Source organism: Artemia franciscana, chromosome 2 (assembly GCF_032884065.1).
Source record: "Artemia franciscana chromosome 2, ASM3288406v1, whole genome shotgun sequence".
Lineage (NCBI taxonomy): Eukaryota > Metazoa > Arthropoda > Branchiopoda > Anostraca > Artemiidae > Artemia > Artemia franciscana.
The window spans coordinates 21,878,610-21,899,334 of NC_088864.1; the positions used below are offsets into that span (position 1 = coordinate 21,878,610).

The 20,725-nt window shown below is 34.2% G+C and overlaps 1 long non-coding RNA gene across 1 annotated transcript; it reads left to right on the forward strand.

The window, feature by feature from the left end:
- Positions 1-3,899: 3,899 nt before the first annotated feature.
- LOC136038747 (uncharacterized) lies at positions 3,900-13,534 on the forward strand. Its single transcript, XR_010620290.1, has 2 exons — positions 3,900-4,062; positions 13,353-13,534. It is a non-coding gene; the product is annotated as an uncharacterized LOC136038747 (long non-coding RNA).
- The last annotated feature ends 7,191 nt before the right edge of the window (positions 13,535-20,725 follow it).

Below are 20,725 nucleotides of genomic sequence, written 5' to 3' on the forward strand. Positions count from 1 at the left end.
GATGAGGATCTCGGAAAGTGATCCCAAGACAAATTGGCCCAAACCACTTCCTTCGTGATGCACCACGTGCGGTGGAGGCACTACAGAAGTTTCTCCAAAAGAATATGTTTATGAATGACCTGTAATAAAATTGAGATCTGCATTGGACGGGAATCGAAATTGATCTATTCATTAGATAAAATCACAAAAAAGGGTAAAAAAACACATCTGGTTTTCGTATTTTGGTCAGTAAACTAATACTATGCACTACTGTAAAAATAATTTGTAAGTAGAGTAAGTATACATAGTCTAAGTATTTGTCTTAAATTTTACAATAGCATCTTGATCCAAAAAACTGTTGTACAGTAACATTTGTTTTGAAATAGTCTTTGTCTTCCGAAAGAAAGTTTCTGTTTGTATTTTATGCAAGAAGTTTTTGGTTTTTAAGGTACTTCTAAAGTCACTGTAGTATTTTACTAGAACAAAATTTTATGTTCAGAGAGAGAGTTTTATGTTTTTATTAAATGTCTATAAATGATTGTCTGAATTAAAAATTTTTTTTTTGCTGTTTACATAGTGATTGTATTTACGATTTTTGAGCTGTATAGCATGTTGTAGAAACTATTGTTTTTTTTTTCCTCATGACATATCTGTAACGCTGTGAACCTCAACATATCGAAGTCTGCCAAAAATGGCTTTGATATTTACCAAACCTCAATATACCAAATATTCGATATAAAGAGTTTTCCTTCCCCCCGCGAGATTCGATACTTTGAGTTGGTTGCATGCTAAAATGCTTCGAGGAATAGCACTAGTCAAAATTTACCGTAAAAGGGGGGGGGGCTTAAGGTGGCACTTCTTCTCATTGAAGAAGAACACTACAGCTTGTTTTCATAGAAAATCTTGTTTTTTCCTGTTGTCATATAATATTTCTAAAAGAGTGTGATAAGACCATCCTGACGTGAGGTTGTAAGGCAAATAATGATTTGAACAAATATTTGGTCATCTTAATAATGTCAGGAATCACGTAGTCATGCTACTATTTTTATTTAAATTGAAGAGAAAATTTGCAAGACTTTGAGACATCTTCATTCATCAGACACATTTCCATTAATAATACGGGGTGGAGGGGAAGACAAATTCAGGTATACCCAAAAAAAGACAAATATTAGAGATAAGAGAAGAAATTGTAAGAACATTGATAGTTTAACGGACGGGGAAGGAGATAAAGTTTAGTCCCTAAGGCCCTCTGCCATATGTCTTACGAATAAGAAAAAAGGAAACAGGAACTAAAAAGAAAGAAAATTTAAAGCACAGAGGAATTAACCCTATCCAAACACATGGAAGAGAGGCAGGGAATCCTCCACCAAGATCCGATAAATCTTAAGAAACGGCTAAGGGTATCACGTTGACACTTTCAGGGCAGGGCCAGAAAAAAGGCGACTGGAACGATTGGGCCAAATTGGACCCTGTGTTTGAAAGGGCCCCGAACCACCATCACAATGAACAGTTGATTTTCGTAATTCTGAAATGTTCTTAAACCAATGCAAGTAAGCGTTGCTTCTGAAGAGAGATCATTTTCCGGGATAAAAATCATTAAAAAAGACTATCTGATATCAACAATAAATCAGGATAGACTAAATAGTTTTGTAATTATGTTTGATTCAAAGTGAAGACAGAAGGAAAATAGATTTTGAAACCATTTTAGAAGCATTTCCACAAAAAAATTAGAAATATGAAAATTCGTGTGCCCATATTCGGTGACATAAATATCAAACGACATATTCAGCAGTTTCACAATATCTAGGGGACACAAACGTAAATTAACATAAGCACACAAATGAGTGCAACGAAGAACAAAAGAGGACAAAACCTTAAGCTCAAAATAAGCAAATTGGACCATCAAATGAGGCAAGATCAAGAGAAAGACCTGAGAAATGTAAATGTATGAGGGGTGATAATGAACAATGTAGACCATCAAAAGTGAAAAGAACAATCCAAGCAGCAAAGGCAAAAGGCACTTAAAAACGTCTGAAGCAATGATAAACGAAAATAAAGATCAACAAAACATGTAATTAGAATATTACCGAAACCACCAATTAAAACAAGTCAAAAACGAAATTGAAGAACATAAAAATATGCAGAAATAAGTGACAGCGAGAATCACAACGACTCAAAACAAAAGTGAAGAACACAAAAAAATTATATACGGTTACAAGACATGTGACAGTCAGGACCAGAAAGAACCAAAATGAAAATGAAGAACAGAGAAATATGTGGTTAGAAGATATACGACCGTGAGAGTAAATAAATATACAGTTAGATGAATATTCAGCAACGACAATTACAAGCAACAGTAGGAATCTGAAAGCGTCAAAGATAGAAGTGAAGAAAAAAGAACTGCAGGGTTAGCCTAAACGCTAAAGCGAGTATTAGAAACTGTCAAGAATGAAAAAAAAGATCAAAGAACTTTGCTGTTAAAGGAAAGCAAGAATCAGAACAAGTCAAAAATGTAAGCGTAGAAGAAAAAATGTTATGTAAGGAGGAGAGCACCATTACAATCTCCGACGCCAACAAATCGTGGCGCCAAACCCAGTAAAAACATACGAAGATGCAGTAACTACACTAGTGTTATTTACAAATCATTGGGACCCTTCAACACTGTATATATCCACTGAGGAGTCCTCCGTTCTCCGTCAAAAGTGGACAATACAGGTGATTTATTTGGGGACTGCTGCCTGCTTAGTGTAACTGTATTCTTGCATAAACAATTTCAAATGAATTTGTTTTACCTGTTACAGAATATCACATGCTCTCTAAGAGTTTTACAATCAAATGGTATACTGGAACTCATGTTTTGCTTTAGCGTCATTCAACGTATGCGATGATCGAACCAAACATTTTCGTAATGTTTTCAGCTTCAAAATTGCTGTACAAATTTATCATAAAAACAATTTAGCAGCTCACCAAACGCAGACCACTGGAAGTGATTCATGCTAAAGGTTACATATAAATGCATATATATATATATATATATATATATATATATATATATATATATATATATATATATATATATATATATATATATAGAATTCTACTATAAATTTAATATATAGAGGGTGTCGTGTAAAAAAAAAAAAAAAAAAATCCAATAGGGCCCCGCACTTAGACGATCCAGTCCTGTTTCACGGAATGTTAAGGAGAATATTAAAGTAAATCAAAACACACCATGTGCATTCAGGTTGTCAAAAGGGTGTATCTAGAATATCTTAGGAATAGCTGAAAATTTCTGAGAGTGTTCAACAAAGAGCATTGTACGAACCAGATTAAAAAATCTGCTATGTTATTTTCAAGAAATGCCATCGAAACCTTAATAATATATACTTTTCCAATAAAAAATGGGATAGCCCCCCCCCCACTCAATATAGAAGTGTCTCTGTGTAAAATTATCGGTGCAAGATTTGTACGAGTAAGACAACACAAGATTCCGATATTAATAATCAAAATAATAATAAAATAACCACCAATAAAAAAGCCTCCCCTCCCCACTTTACAACCGTTACCATAGTATCAATTTTATTATAGTTTCGATAATATTACAATTACTTGAGTCTACAAAACACAGATTTCGTCAGTATGAAGATTCGTCAATCAAAATAAGTTTGCAGCTAGTAAATTATTCTAATTTTTGGCGTTTGAATTCTTGGAATAATATGCCAAAAATCGAAACAAAAAGTGAAAGACTGAAAACGAATTAAACCTTTTCCACCCGATAGCTTTAATTTTTCTTGGGCCCTTTAAAGAAGAAACCAATTAGAGAGAATGCAATTAGTGCGATCGTTAAAACATTCAATCTTCTAATGTTTAACTACAAAGTTCAGTATCTAATATCTTATGATAAATTAAAACAATGCATTAGTTCGTTCCTGAAAGGTGTAGGAATAGCACTGAAAGAATTATGGCAAAGCTTATCAGCTTTTTAGCTAAATTAAATCTTTTTCTAAGTGGGCTCTTAGGCCCATCTCTTCCGTTTTTCACCACTTTTTTAATAATGTCAACAATCGGTAGACCAGTACTTGGGTAAGTTTAATTGACATTTTACGCTTACCGTACTTGAAAACGTACTAACGTTTGTTAAAAAGTGTTACGGTTCAGAGTTTGACGCCTCCTCCAGATGTTCATAAGTTGCATGGAGAAATGTTCCTTTGAATATATAATTGCTCAATGAATATTTTTCTTTTTAGTTAAAGTCTCCTCGAAATGAGTTGGAGCCCTGCAGGCGCTTATCAGAGGGCATTGGGAAGCTTTCAAAGACATGAATGAGAGGAAAATTTTCAAGTATAGTTGAAAATTTTCAAGTAAAACTCCTGTCAACCAGCGTGTGTTCCCCGGGGAGACCCTCCAACAAGGTTGACTCTAGTTCGGCATTGTGTAGTGACATGCATGAGAGGTGTAGCAAAAGTGGGAGAGAGTAACAACGGCAATCAAAGGGGTAAAATTAACCTTGACTTGATGCCCACTTAATTGGACAATCTGTCTTGGCTTTTTCTACAATTGGCCATGACTTGACTTTTCCCTCAACTATTCCATTGTCAATTCAAAATGAAGCAAAAGCACAAAAGAAGGAGCACTGGGAAGCACGCGTAGGAGGAGGGCATACGTCCCTCAAAATGTTATAATTTTTGTTATTTTTATGTTCATAGAATCAACGTGTTTGACATTATTTTTAGTAAATTGATCTTCCCAGTGGAAATATGGGGGTCTCCTAAAATAAATTCCGGGTTCTATGTCTGAAACAACACACTAGATGTTCAAATCAAAATAATAATAAAAAAAAAATCTAAAAAAATCATGCTGCAATATCCTGATCAAAATACGGACTATCATCTTGAGGTCTTTTATTTATCAGGCGTTTCTTAGGAGGAATTGCAACAAGGGACCATGTCCTTCCTTTTAGATACTAGTTACTATATGGTACCTCAAAGAGACAAATATTGAAATATATACTGTACTCATGATTCCCTTTAGTTATTATATATTTTATCTTTTATTACTTCCTTTCATATTTTTTTTAGGGGGGAGGGACTTCCGTATTTTCAGAATAGGTTCCTCATTATGTATATTGCTAAACCAGCTACTGCTGTCAAAGTACTACTGAGTGTCTGGTATATCTATAACATACATTATATCATACACAACCTATCTAGCCATAAGTTTTTTTGCAAATATAGCCATTGTCGCAAAGTTTTAAGCTATTTTCTTGCGTAAGTCTGTTCTTCAAATTCACTCAACGGCAAAAAAAGCTACATCAACGTTATCAAGAAAGAGGAAAATTAACGGAGAACATGTCATTAGAACTGGATATTAGGGGGGAAGGGTAAAATAAAATGCAGCACTTTTAAGAATAATATAAGTGTTTTAGAATTATCTAAAGTTGTTTTCACAATTTTATAGCGTTTTCTTCTGAGGAAGGCAACCACTAAATATATACCGTCAAATTTTTACCTGAACTTTCTGAACAGTGTTGAATGAACAGGCAAGGAGAATAATCACAAATTTAAAACAAAATCTTAAATTAGAAGTTCAAAGAACTTTATTAATTTTAATGGATTTTTACTAGATTTCTAAACTGCGCAGACCTGCTTTCTACTAGATCTAGTAAAACTTCACCAGGTGTAGCAATCTTACTCACAACCCATTCATAATCATTATCTCGAAGGTCAAGGTGTCTCTGTCAGCTGTCGTTATTCAGTTCACAAGATCGGAATTCAGCGAGCTGATATGGTTTGTGCAGATTCGCTTCTGTTCAGCTAAATACTTTAAGTTGACTTGGATGACTTGTTGAGCTTCCTTTATTGAATCGTTAGTGCCTTGAATTTCCTCTATATTTAGTTGTCAACACCTTAAGTCGATCTTACTGGTGAAAAAAACAAAACAAAAAAACAAGTTTTTTGAAATGAAAGTAAGGAGTGACATTAAAACTTAAAACGAACAGAAATTACTCTATGTATGAAAGGGGCTTTTCCTCCTCGACGCCCCGCTCTTTACGCTAAAGTTTTTTATTGTTTTGAAAAGTAGAGTTGCGAGAAAGAATCAAACTTTAGCGCAAGGAGCGGGGTGTCAAGGAGGAAAAGCCCCTTTCATATACGGAGTAATTTCTGTTCGTTTTAAGTTTTAATGTCGCTCCTTACTTTCATTTCAAAAAACTTGTTTTTTTTTTTATTTAATTTCTGAAAGTTTTTGAATTAATGCATGTCTGAATTTGGCTCTCCGTACATAAATTATTAAAATGAAATTTGCAAATTAATTCTTTTTTTTAAGCTAAATGGCTTTCTCTGAGTTTTGATCAGACGATTTTGAGAAATAAGGGGTGGGGAAGGAGGCCTAGTTGACCTCCAATTTTTCGGTTACTTAAAAAGGCAACTAGAACTTTTAATTTTTAACGAACGTTTTTATTAGTAAAAATATACGTAACTTAAGAATTAACTTACGTAACAAACTTTTATATTCTTATATTTTTGATTATATATATGAGGGGGTTTGTCCCCTCGTTAATACCTCGGTCTTCACACTAAATCTTAAGTTTTTTCACAATTCTTTAAGAATGACCCCTGAATCAGAAAGGCCGTAGAATAAATAGTTGAAATTACTAGAAATAATATAGCATAAAGAGCGAAGTATTTATCTCCTCCTAAATACCTCTCTCTTTATGCTAAAGTATTTTTAGAACCCCTCATGTGCGTAATAATGTCTGTTCGTTTTCAGTTTTAATGCTTCTCCTTACTTTCAATTGAAAAAACTTTTTCATGTTTATATTTTCATTGTTTTTTTTTAATAGTAATGCTAAAAAAAAAACAGCGCATTTCTGAACGTTTTTGAATTAATGCAAGTTTTGATTTTGGCTCTCCGCACATTAATAATGAAAACGAAATTTGCATATTAATATTTTTTGGCTAAATGGCTTTTTCATAGTTTTAATCGGAAGATTTTGAGAAAAAAGGAGCGGAAGAAAAGGCCAAACTGCCCTCCAGTTTTTGATTACTTAAAAAAACAACTAGAACTTTTAATTTTTCACGAACTTTTTGACTAGTAAAAAATATACGCAATTTATAAATTAACTTACGAAACGAACTTCTATTATCGTATGTTTTTAGTACATGTATGGGGGGGGGGTTCACCCCCTCGTCAATATCTCGCTCTTTACACTAAAACTTGAATTTTGTCCCAATTCCTTAACAATGACCCCTGAATCACAAAGGCCGTAGAATAAATAGTTGAAATTACCAAAAATACTTTAGCGTAAAGAGCGAGGTATTACAAGGAGGTGAACCCCTCACTGTATAATGATTTTTGTTCGTTTCAAGCTTTAATGCTACTCCTTACTTTCATTTGGAAAAACTTTTCATATTTATTTTTCATTGTTTTTTTTTTTAAATAATGCTAGAAAGTCCTGCGCTCCCTTCATTGAAATTCTCTTCCCCCATGACATATTCCTCCATGGAAAGATCCTCCCATGTAACCCCCCCTCAAACTCTCCCCCCAAACCAAAAAAATTCCCCTGAATACGTCTGTACACTTCCCAATAGCCATTAGTATACGTAAACAACGGTCAAAGTTTGTAACTTGCAGCCCCTCTCACGGGGACTATTGGGAAGTAAGTCGTCCCCAAAAACACAGTTATTAGGTTTTCCAACTTTGATTTACAAAATAGTTATCTCAGAATTTCTATCCAGTGACTTTGGGGAAAAATGAGCGTGGGAGGAGGCCTAGGTGCCCTCCAATTGTTTGGTCACTTAAAAACGGCACTAAAACTTTTAATTTCCGTTAGAATGAGCCCTCACGCGACATTCTAGGACCACTGAATCGATACGATCAGCCCTGCAAAAAAACAAAAACAAATAAACACTCATCCGTGATCTGTCTTCTGGCAAAAATGTGAAATTCCACATTTTTGTAGAGGAGCTTGAAACTTCTACAAAAGGGTTCTCTCATACGCTGTATCTGATGGTGTGATAGTTGTTAAGATTGTATTACTTTTAGGGGGTGCTTCCCCCTATTTTCTAAAATAAGGCAAATTTTCTCAGGCTCGTAACTTTTGATGGGCAAGACTAAACTTGATAAAACTTATATATTTAAAATCAGCATTAAAATGCGATTCTTTTGATGTAAATATTTGTATCAAAATTCTGTGTTTTAGAGTTTCGTTTACTATTGAGCCGGGTCGCTCCTTACTACAGTTCGTTACCACGAACTGTTTGAAAGAGCACATAAACAAAAAAACTTACCGCAGAATGAGCCCTCTCTCAATATGCTAAGAACAAGCGCTTAATACTATCACCCAGCCCTAAAAAAAAAAAACGGTATCTCTGACCCTCTTAAGTAAAAACACAAAATTTCAGATACTTTGTATATACGTCCAAATTCTTTGTGCTATGGCTTTCAGATATGCTGAATTGAACGGTGAGACTTTCGCCAAGACTTCATACTTTTTTGGGTTCTCCTTCCGTTTTTTTAACAATAAAAAAGTTTCTAATTCTAATGCTAGCCTGATTATCCAAACAAGATTCAGCTATAAATTGAATTTATTTTACATGTTTGGAATCAAATAAAAACAGATCTATTTGGAATACTAATTGTTATCCCAATTCCGTTTTAGAACCCTGGTTACTACTTTAGTGACCCTTCATCACCAAGAACGGCTTGACCTCATTGTTTTTTAATAGACAATGAAACGATTATTTTTTACTTCTTAAACATAATATTTTAATTTTGATAAATTGAGTTATTTTTAGATTAAGTAAACAGTGAAGCATTATTACTAAGAAAGACAATGGACTGATTTAGACCATGAATTTTACTACGCATATTCTTGTTTTTGCCAAAACATTATCTATGTAAAAACACTATCAGGAACTTAGGACAGACTTGTAAAAAAAATTTAAAGTAAAAAAAAATATTAAAAACCAGAAGCGTTTCAAAGAGAATTTGAGATGCGTCTTGTGCGTTTAAATCTTTGTTTGACATTACAAATTAATTACTTATTAAAAGGATCGATCTGTGCTTGTTATTACATAAAAAACTAGTTTTTTTAACTGAAAGTAAGGAGCAACATTAAAACTTAAAACGAACAGAAATTACTCCGTATATGAAATGGGTTGTCCCCTCCGCAATCCCTCGCTCTTTACGCTAAAACTTTTAATTGTTTTAAAAAGCAGAATTGTGGCAAAGAGTCAAACTTTAGCGTAAAGAGCGAGGGATTGCGGAGGGGACAACCCATTTCATATACGGAGTAATTTCTGTTCGTTTTAATGTCGCTCCTTACTTTCAGTTAAAAAAACTAGTTTTTTTTAATGTAATTTCTGAACGTTTTTGAATTAATGCATGTTTGATTTTGGCTCTCCACAGATAAATTATTAAAATGAAATTTGCATATTAATTCCTTTTTTGGCTAAATGGCTTTCTCTTAGTTTTGATCAGACGATTTTGAGAAATAAGGGATGGGGAAGGAGGCCTAGTTGCCATGCAATTTTTCGGTTACATAAAAAGGCAACTATAAATTTTAATTTTTAACGAATGTTTTTATTAGTAAAAAATATACGTAACTTAAGAATTAATTTACGTAACAAACTTTTATATTTTTTAATTTTTATTATGTATATGAGGGGATTTGTACCCTCGTTAATACCTTGTTCTTTACACTAAATCATAAGTTTTGTCCCAATTCTTTAAGAATGACGCCTGAATCAGTAGAATAAATAGAGCCGTAGAATAAATAGTTGAAATTACTAAAAATACTATAGCATAAAGAGCGAGGTATTTATCTCCTCCTAAATACCTCGCTCTTTATGCTAAAGTATTTTTAGAAACCCTCACATGCGTAATAATCTCTGTTTGTTTTATGTTTCAATGCTACTCTTTACTTTCAATTGAAAAACTTTTCCATGTTTTATTTTTTCATCATTTTTTTATAGTAATTTTAGAAAATCCTGCGCCCTTTTCATTGAATTTTCGTTCCCCCGTGACATATTTCTCCAAAGAAAGATCCTCCCACATAGCCCCCTCTCCTCAACCCCAAAACCAAAAAAAAATCCCCAGAAAACGACTGTACACTTCCCAATAACCATTATTATATGTAAACACTGGTCGAAGTTTGTAACCTGCAGCCCCTCCCCCAGGGACTGTGGGGAATAAGTCATTCCCAAAGACATAGTTATTCTGGTTTTTGACTATGCAGAACAAAATGGCTATCTCAAAATTTCGATCTGTTGACTTTGGAGAAAAAATGAGCATGGGAGGGGGCCTATGTGCCCTCCAATTTTTTGGTCTACCCTCTTGCGACATTCTAGGACCACTTGGTCGATACGATGACCCCTGGAAAAAAAAAAAAAACAGATAAACACGCACCCGTGACGCACTTCTGGCCAAAAATACGAAATTCCACATTTTTGTAGATAAGAGCTTGAAAATTTTGCTATAGGGTTCTCTGATACAACGAATGCGATGGTGTGATTTTCGTTGAGATTCTGTGACTTTTAGGGGGTGTTTTCCCCTATTTTCTAAAATAAGGCAAATTTTTTCAGGCTCGTAAGTTTTGATGACAAAGACTAAATTCGATGAAACTTATATATTTAAAATCAGCAAGAAAATCTGATTCTTTTAATGTATATTTTAGCATCAAAATTCCGTTTTTTAAAGTTTCGTTTACTATTGAGCCGGGTCGCTCCTTACTACAGTTCGTTACCACGAACTGTTTGATATCCAAAATGCGTTACTAGGACGAGAAGGGGAGTTCACTCTTAAAATTACAAAATGTCTAAAATATTTTCTAACACCTCGAAGAATTATCTTTTTTAAATGGAGTGTATTAAGATTTGTTGTGCAGGATTCCCTTTAACAAGGAAAAGCCAAGCTCCATGTATAGGCCCCAACTAAGCGTAAAAGATACGTCTCAGGTAACCATTGCTTTTCGAAATTAGCAGCTTAGTTATTCACTCTATCAAGCCTTTTAAGTAACGCACGTTCATGTATTTTCTGTCAGTCACTTGAACGCCACATATCATATCACACAGCTTAAAGCTTTTCTTCAAAGACCATACAACAAAAAGTAAAACAGGGTGTCTCCATTAGGCAGATATGTCTCAAAGGTAGAAGACAGGCTATACCCTCTCCCAAATTTATGTATTTAGTGAATATTATTGCCTCCATTAGGCAAAGATTTTTGTAGACACAGAGATCGGGGCAAACCCATGAAGCCGATATTATTGTATTTCTTCTGTCCGTATTCAAATTCAGTGATTTAACATTTGTTTCAACAGCTAGTCTTAGGGGGGTGGAGAAAGGAGGTATTTATTTTGTTGATCTTTTAGTTCTGCACTGTCTTGATTTAACTCCCTGGAATAAAAAACTGTTTCCAAAAAGCCCAAAAATCTTGTTTTCGCTTTTCTTGAGAATCGGAGAAGAACACCCTTTTGTTTTGAGGAGGGCGATACAGGATAGAAAGTGCAAGATTCCCGAGGCATCACAAGCGGTAAATGTTTTAAGAGGTACTAACGATTGTGACCAATGAAGAAGCCTACATGGATTTATCTTCAGTTGAGAGGCAGCTCCACTGTTTAGTACAGAACAATTTTCATCTTCTAAAGTAGCTTGCTCAAAGAAAGCGTAGTCCCCTGAAATGCACGTAAAAGTGCAACCAATATTCATTTTTGAGATGACCTTAAGATCGGTATTATTACTGTATCTACATTTCAAAATACGTTTTATTTGAAAATCATATGTATTTACGTTCCGATCTTGAACTTGAAATGCAACCATCATGGATCAAAGATACACAAAAATACGTACTTGCCCGAAATTTTTGCTACAAGTCGCTGGGATGCGATTTTTTTTGTTATATTTTTAATACGAAATGCTTCCTATCGAAGATTTTGGAGCGGAAATTTCTGCCGTTTTACTTCATCGGGAGTCATACTTGTTGGTTATTCCAAGAAGCTGAAATCCCTATTAAAGTAGCTTCAAAATAGTTACGTCTTGTAAATATTGACAGAAAGTCAAATCTAGCATACCGATTTGAAAAGGGGATAAGTGCATGGAACTGTTATTTGTGCAAACAAAGAGAAAAAGGCAGATGCTATGGATGATTCACCGAGCTAATAAATTATTCTAGCTCTGGTCTTTTCTAGCTCCTTTGTTGTAGTTTCAGCTAACAACTGCCATAATTTTTGAATTTAGCTTTTCTGAGATACTAGCTCAGCTTTTGGGAAAATACAGTAATAAAAAAAAATTAAAAATCGTATAGAATTTTTTTTTGTGATTGATAGGGACCTGGTATTGAAACCAGGTTTTTACGGACCCTCCGCCGGGAAAATTCCCCTTGGCAATTGTATTCTTGTTAAAAATTCCCCACGGAGATTTTTTTTGCGGACGATTCCAGGTGATTTTTTTTTTTTTTTTTTTAGCACACTTTCATTTGAAAAAGGCTTTAATTCCGGATTTTTTTTCAAATCATACCGGAAATTACCCATCTGTAGAAAATTTTCCCACAGCCAAAATAAAGCAAATAGAAAGTTGCTCCTGTAAAAAATTCCCCCTGAAGAATCTATTCTGCGAAAACAGTGTGATTTTCAGATACACTGAGCCTGATGGTGTGATTTTCATTAAGATTCCTTGACTTTTAGTGGGGGGGGGGGGGGTGGTAGTCCACTTTTCATAAATCAGGTTAATTTTCCAAGGCTCTTGTCTTTTGATGGGTAACACTAAACTTAATAAATCTTATATATTTGGAATCAGCATAATAAGCCGATTCTTCGGTGCATCTATTGATTTCAAAATTCCATTCCTTTTAGTCTCGGTTACTATTGAGCAGCGTCACTCCTTACTTACAGTTCGTAGTTTTAACAGGATGAAGATTAGACAATAAAAGTTTTAGTTTAAGGAAAGACCCCCCACCCCAAAGTAAGAAACATATTGTATGGGTAAAAACGAAAAACAGGCCAAAAACTGAATTAAAAACAGGTTTTTCATGTAAAAGTAAAGAGCAACCTAGACAAAGATTTAAATGGGCAGAAGTTATTTTAGCTATGAGAGGTACAAGCCCCATTCTGTACGATAAAGGGCCTTTCACGTCGCTTTAATGGAACTTACATTACATACCCAAGTAAATATAAGGGTATATGATTCATAGGGTGAAGATAATCTACCAATCACAAACAAGTTTACATACTTTATATAAACCAGTGTAATAGTCCTACATATACAATTTTAATCCCCAACAAAATTTTACTCCCGCTTTACTTAAACTAACTACTTTTCAAATAAGCGCTCTTAAAAAAATAATGTTTTATTAACTATTTTGCTTTATTTCTTTTTAGCCTGGTTGGACATTCCAGTATCTATCCGAAAGAGTTTCTGGACAAAGTGCTATCACCGCTAATTTAACAATGATGATTTTTGGCCTACCCTTGCAACGGCATTCTAAATGATATTAATATTTACCCCAAGGACTGCAGATTTTGTACCTAATGATTTTTTAAAATAAACGTTCGTAAATTTACATATTATTCAGCAAGATATAGTAACTCATCATTTGTCTCTAGAAAACTCAAACTTGTATTTCTTTTATTTAGTTGTTCAACATTGTCGGGTTCCTTACGGATCTTGCATGTTCGTTTTGTTCCCGTGTTCTTTGTTCTAAGGCCTAACTCCCGCCAAAGGTCCTCTATTAAGATATTGTTGAAACAAAAAACAGATATCTCAATAGGTAAGAAGTGTGTTTCCCGCATATGAAAAGAAATGCCCATGGGCTCCTCTTACATATAACATATTCTTTGATTTCGTAATATTTTCTATAACCTAGCTCCCACCGAAGGTTCAGCATTGGGCTCCTGTTACAAAAAACAACAACAAAAATATCTCAATAGGTATAGAAATACGCCTTTGTATAAAAAAAAAAACACAATTAGTTGACAAACATTGATTTTCCTAATAGCCTCATATTTGGGGCTACAAAAAAATTACTCTTTTTCATCCCGAACAATCCATGCACTGACAATCAGGGGGCTTACACGTAATCAATCTTGTAGATTCACAAAAACTTTGCAAACGTATGCTGGATGATATGGGTTGAAACACGCATCTGTATAATCCAGTTTAATTTTCTTGTAAGTTGCTACGAGGTGGAATTCAAAATTCGCTTGTTTTTTTTTAAACAATGCTCCATTAACTGCAGCATCTTTGTACATGTTTAATAATAATTGTAGCCGCAGCCGCACAGAGATCTGGACCAAATGGCGGGTAAGGGAGGGATCAGAACATTTTGCCATTCGAAATAACTTTGAAACATAGACTGGCAAAATTCTTTGGTGTAAAAACTACAAGATCAGGTCTCATAAAACTCTGTTCCATTGGCTTTCAACCTTATTTTGAAATGACATAGTTGCCAACCATCTTTTCTTGATTTTTTTTTTTTTTAATATGACTTAAAAAAAGAAGTGATAAAGAACATAATTAAAGAACCCACAAGGTCTGATCTTTGAACATGTTTTAAAAGAAACTGACAGAAGCGTTACGACATTCAGGCAAGGATTAGTTGCCAAAATTACTTTCTGAGTAAGAAAAAACAGATATTTTGTTTGGGAATTTTGATGCTGATGGAAGCGATACAGTTTGAAATAACAGTAGCTGTTTCCGCGGGGTTATTAACAAGTTTCTTTGTCAGATTTCAACGAACTTTTCTATTGTTTTCTAATCAAAACTATTCTTTTAAAGATGGATAAAAACAAGGAAAATTATCCTTCAACAAATTTCAACCTGTTTTAAAAGCATTTTTAATCAAGAAAACCTGTATACCGAATTTCAAAAATTAATCTGGTAGATGGATAAAACTAAATGCCAGCTATTGAGTGATAGAAAATTTTCCCTTTTCGTTTTTTTTTTAAATACCGTAGGATAGCGGAACAATAACATACCGAAACTAGCACAGGGAATATAATCTTAAATTTAGCAGCAGTTTCGGAAGAGTCTCACTGCATACGATGCTAACTGTTACATCAGAATATTTCTTGTTGGCGAACTTCTACTCTATCGCTCGGTGGGGCCCTGGAGGTCAACTTTTTTTATTGTTTTAGCAGTCTTCATGTCCTTAACAAGTTCATTTTTATCTTTCAATTAAACAGTAGCTTAGGACTACCCCTCAAACAATCCTTTTGAATGGAATATAGGGCTGACTACTCTACTTTATATTATTTGAAACCGTACACTTCCAGCCAATCACTAATCTGAGAACAGTCACCCGATAATGCGACCTGAAGCGTCCCTAGGTACTTTTATCCTAACGAGTACCTATTTTTAAACTTTATGCCAGAAAATTATTACAAAAATAGTTTACAGTTAGTAGGTTTCATCAGACGGTGACGAATTTTATTGGTAGTTTGGTCAATATAGTTTTGTCTCGTGTGTGGGGTTAGAGATGATACTTTCACGAACAATTTCATGGAGAAAAAGATGAGGGTAACAGGGCTAAAAATTGTATATCTGGGGAAACTTAACCTACCCCTTGATGCCTTTTTTTATGTTCTTTACCCAAAATTATTTATAATTACGTTAGGTCAAAAAGTGCTTAAATTTGAATTTGTGATAGAAGCGACTATTATTTTCTTGGTCTTCAGAGAAGAATATACGGTACATTCTTTCTTCTTTTTTATGTCTGTCATCCATCAGGTTCTTATACTAATCATTATATATAAATTCGAATGTATGTCTATGTCTGCCTTGTCCTACAGTAAATGATTGTATTAACCATAGATTACAGATACTGATGTAGATGAATAAACAAATGTTAAAACAATTAAAGAATGAATTGAATATTAAAGTCAAACTTGAAACGAACAAAAGCTACCACAATCAGGAGTTTGGCTACTACCCTTTTACCATAAAAGTTTTAATGCCTATTGGGCTTTCCTTTTCATTGAAAACTGTATGCATTTTGAGCATTGTGGTTTAATTTACTATCATAATCAAGATGATTAAAGAACTAATGAAAACGAATTGACTATATTATATTAATTCCTGGAAATCTCAACACTTCAAGATACAACACTGCACAAAAACACAGCCCTTTGTATTTCCTTTACAGTGAATAAAAAAAAAAAATTATTTACAACATTTTTTTTTTCATTTACCTTGTCGGGACAGATGGGATTTACAGCTCCTGGTTAAAAAAAAAGCAAGGTTTGGCACTTCAGAGTAAAAATAGCGAGATTTTATAGATCTTGTCGGATACTCCATTCAGATTTCAGAGACCATTATATTGATATGTCAACTCAATTAGATGATATGTCATTTAAAAATTGGATATAGATTGTACAACATGGTCAGTAAATTTGTCATATATAAGAGTGTTGAACACTAAAAAATCTTATTTTGCAATTAAGCGTTTTGGCTTTTCTGATAAAGGTAGGTAAATGCAATTGTTCCCTAATTTAACAAACACTGATTTATAGTTCAGATTGCATAAAATTTGGCCATTTCGCTTATGTTCGGAATAACAGCACTATTTATCTCTGGGACCCTGACGTCCCGTCAGTCAGTAACAGTACTTTTTGATTGAGGTGTATTCTTGATATTTTTTCACAAATAGTGAAATACGATCTTTCAAAACTAGTTTATATACAGCAAGATTCCGGAGCAGTGGCGGAGGGATAGGGGAAATAGCCCCTTGATTTTTTTTTCCCCTCTGATTTCTAAAAATGCCTTTTTTATATTTTTTGGAAAATACCTGTTTTTGGCAATTCATTAAAAAACAATAAAGACCAACAAAACCTGCCCTAGATTTTTAGAATACCAAATATATTTTGCCAACCTCTCCATCAAAATTTCATGAAGTTATCATGAAGTTAAGGCGCAGGAGTCATTTTTGCTTGACAAGTCTTATTTTCTATTATGTTATTTATTGTCCTTTATTGAAGTTCTTAATAATATTTTTTACCTTTATTTATTATTTTTTTTATTTTTCATTTTTGTCATTTTTTACATCATTTTTATATTTATTCCTTTCTATTTTTTTAAATATTTATTTATATATTACTAAATATACATTTATTATTTCTTTATATTTTAATTACTGATTCTCTACACATTTTTCTATTTTATTAATATCACTTATTAATTTTACTTTTTAAAATTAATCCATAATATGCATTTCTCTATTTTATAAATGCCATTTATCAATTCTATTTTGATACAGAATGTTTTCTTTTCTGAACATTAAGTAAAAGATAGCCCTAGGAGATCTTTCAACTTTACACGACAAATGGCCACCTGATTATGACTCATAATCGACTTAGTCAGGTTGGGAGCCCTCTGATTATCTAGGTGTCTTGCTCCAGTCTGACTCCTGCATTGAAAGGATGGATGCACCTCAAATAGTCGAAACTGATTTTGAAGAACCAGAAAGAGATACAGCGTCACCTAACTCAAACTAAATCGCAAACAGTTGAGCACAAAAGATAGCCCTAGAAGATCTTTCAACTTTACAAGACAAATGGCTATTTGATTATCCAGGTGTCTTGCTTCAGTCTGACCCCTGCATTGAAAGGATGGATGCACCTCAAATAGTCGAAACTGATTTTGAAGAACCAGAAAGAAATACAGCATCATCTAACTCAAACTAAATCGCAAACAGTAGAGCAAAAAGCATACCACTGGCCGTTGAAATAGGTCTTAAGAATGAAAAGAGCTCTCTAAAGCTTACCACGAGAGCTATTAAATCCTCAACTCACACTTCTATTTCTTCTATTGTCTCGCAAACTGCAAACAGTAATTGTTTTTCCAATATACTTGTTCCCGAAGGGAATAAGCGAATTTTGGTAGCCCCAACCATGGAAGCGTTTTTGGAAGAAACTGAAACTGTTGATGATTGCAGCAAATTAACTGACTTCTTCCTTCGGTTGTGGGACAGGAAGCTACACATTGTTGAGCGAATTAACCTTTACTCCGAGGAAAAGACGGATAATTAAACTCCTACAAGGCTTTCTAGCCCCTAACCATGCTTCAACTCTTGGGCTTCTTAGGCGTCAACATAATCTTGTCACACCTTACACTCCAAGATATTAAAATGTACTGGAAGGGGTCTGAGGATGTGGAGGTCATAACCATCTGCAAGACCACGACCAGAGACATATTCTACTAAATCTAACAATTTATCCATCCAGGTGACAACCATGCAGTACACAAAGAGAGTAAGGACAGGTCATCCAAGATTTAACCATTGATTGTAAAGTTGAATATACAGTTAGAAGGCGATTGGAAAGTGACAGACTCTAAATTTACGAGAATTTGATATTATTCTAGAGTAGATCAAGCATGAAGCAACATAGCGCTATGAAACTAGCAAAGGGAGGATATAAAATTTATTGCATTGCTTGCATGTCTGGCTAAATTTACAGATATAAAATCTACCTAGGAAATAAAGAAGAAGTATGCGTAGAGGCGCATTTTGGATTAGAAGGGAGAGCAGTTGCTGAATTAACTGCCGATCTCCGATCCAAACACGACATGTCGAACTCTGACAATAGTATTGTGAATTAAATTACTGTGCTAGTTGAAAGAAAGTCAGTCATGCATGAGGGGACTCGGATTGGCAAGTTTCTCTGCAAGACATAGCTGCTACAAATTGGAGAGACATTAAAGTGTCCCTTTTGGTGTTCACCTGGCACTTGACTGACCTGACGACCATTGTTAGGAAGAACGAGGACGGAAGCAAATCGGCCATGTTTAGTCCAAAAACGGTTGACGACGATGACACATATCAAACAGTTCGTGGTAACGAACTGTAGTAAGGAGCGACCCGGCTCAATAGTAACCAAAACTCTAAAAAATGGAATTTTGATACCAATAGCTACATCAAAAGAATCGCATTTTAATGCTGGTTTTAAATATATAAGTTTCATCAAGTTTAGTCTTACCCATCAAAAGTTACGAGCCTGAGAAAATTTGCGCTATTTTAGAAAATAGGGGGAAACACCCCCTAAAAGTCATGGAATCTTAACGAAAATCACATCATCAGATTCAGCGTATCAGAGAACCCTACTGTAGAAGTTTCGAGCTCCTATCTATAAAAATGTGGAATTTTGTATTTTTTGCTGGAAGGCAGATCACGGATGCGTGTTTTATTTGTTTTTTTTTTCCAGGGGTGATCGTATCGACCCAGTTGTCCTAGAGTGTTGCAAGAGGGCTCATTCTAACGGAAATGAAAAGTTCTAGTGCCCTTTTTAAGTGACCAAAAAAATTGGAGGGCACCTAGGCCCCCTCCCACGCTAATTATTTTCCCAAAGTCAACGGATCAAAATTCTGAGATAGCCATTTTATTCAGTGTAGTCGAAATGTTTATTCAGTGTAGTATTTTAAAAAAAAAACAATTAAAAAATAAATGTGAAAAAGCTTTTTCACCTGGAAGTAAGGAACAGCAATAAAACTTAAAACAAACAGAAATTATTACCCATATGAGGGGCTCACCTCCTTCTAATACCTCGCTCTTTACGCTAAAGTATTTTTAGTAATTTCAACTATTTATTCTACGGCTTTTGTGATTCAGGGGTCATTCTAAATGAATTGGGATGAAATTTAAGCTTTAGTGTAAAGAGCGAGGTACTGACGATGGGGCGAATCCCCTCATATATGTAATAAAAACATGAGAATACAAAAGTTCTTTACGTAAGCTAATTTATAAGTTACGTAAATCTTTTACCAATAAAAATATTCGTAAAAAATTAAAAGTTCTAGTTGCCTTTTTAATTAACCAAAAAATCGGAGGGCAACTAGGCTTCGTCCCCCGCTCTTTTTTTCTCAAAATCATTCGATCAAAATTATGAGAAAGCTATTTAGCCAAAAAAAAAATATGCAAATTTCGTTTTGATTATTCCTCTGCGGAGAGCCAAAATCAAAACATGCATTGATTCAAAAACGTTCAGAAATTAAATAAAAAAAACACGTTTTTTTAACTGGAAGTAAGGAGCGATATTAAAACTTAAAACGCACAGAAATTACTTCGTATATGAAAGAGGCTGCTACCTCATCAACGCCCCGCTCTTTACGCTAAAATTTTTTTACTGTTTTAAAAAGAAGAATTGAGAGAAAGAGTCAAACTTTAGCGTAAAGAACGGGGCGTTGATGAGGTAGCAGCCTCTTTCATATACGAAGTAATTTCTGTGCGTTTTAAGTTTTAATGTCGCTCCTTACTTCCAGTTAAAAAAACTTGTTTTTGTTTATTTAATATAGGAAGAGTCGATCATACTGACTTAATGCGTGGAAATTATGGGTATGATCAAAAGTGATAAAAGTGGTGGCATAGGCTGTTTTTCAGTTTCTTTGATACAACCATCACACTCTTATGCTTCTTATCAAGCAATGGAGCCTGAGAGGGCAAGAATGTCAAAGATTGAGTTTAGAAGGTTAGCTAGAGGCCTAATACTGTTATTTGTGAAACTACCTCTGGGGAAAAGGAGACAGGCAATGCAATGTTTAAATTGCATTTAAAAATTTTGCGATAATTTTTACAAATTAATACCCCTGAGTGTCAACAGACCAATTAAATCCATTAAAGAGACGAATGATATTTTTGAATGGCACAAGTATTCCTGGCATATTTACAGTCATTCTCAAAACTTCAAGAATGAAGTCCCACTGCATAATGACGAAAGTTCACAATCCTGAACAATGAAAAAAAAAAATTAAACTCTTACCAGAC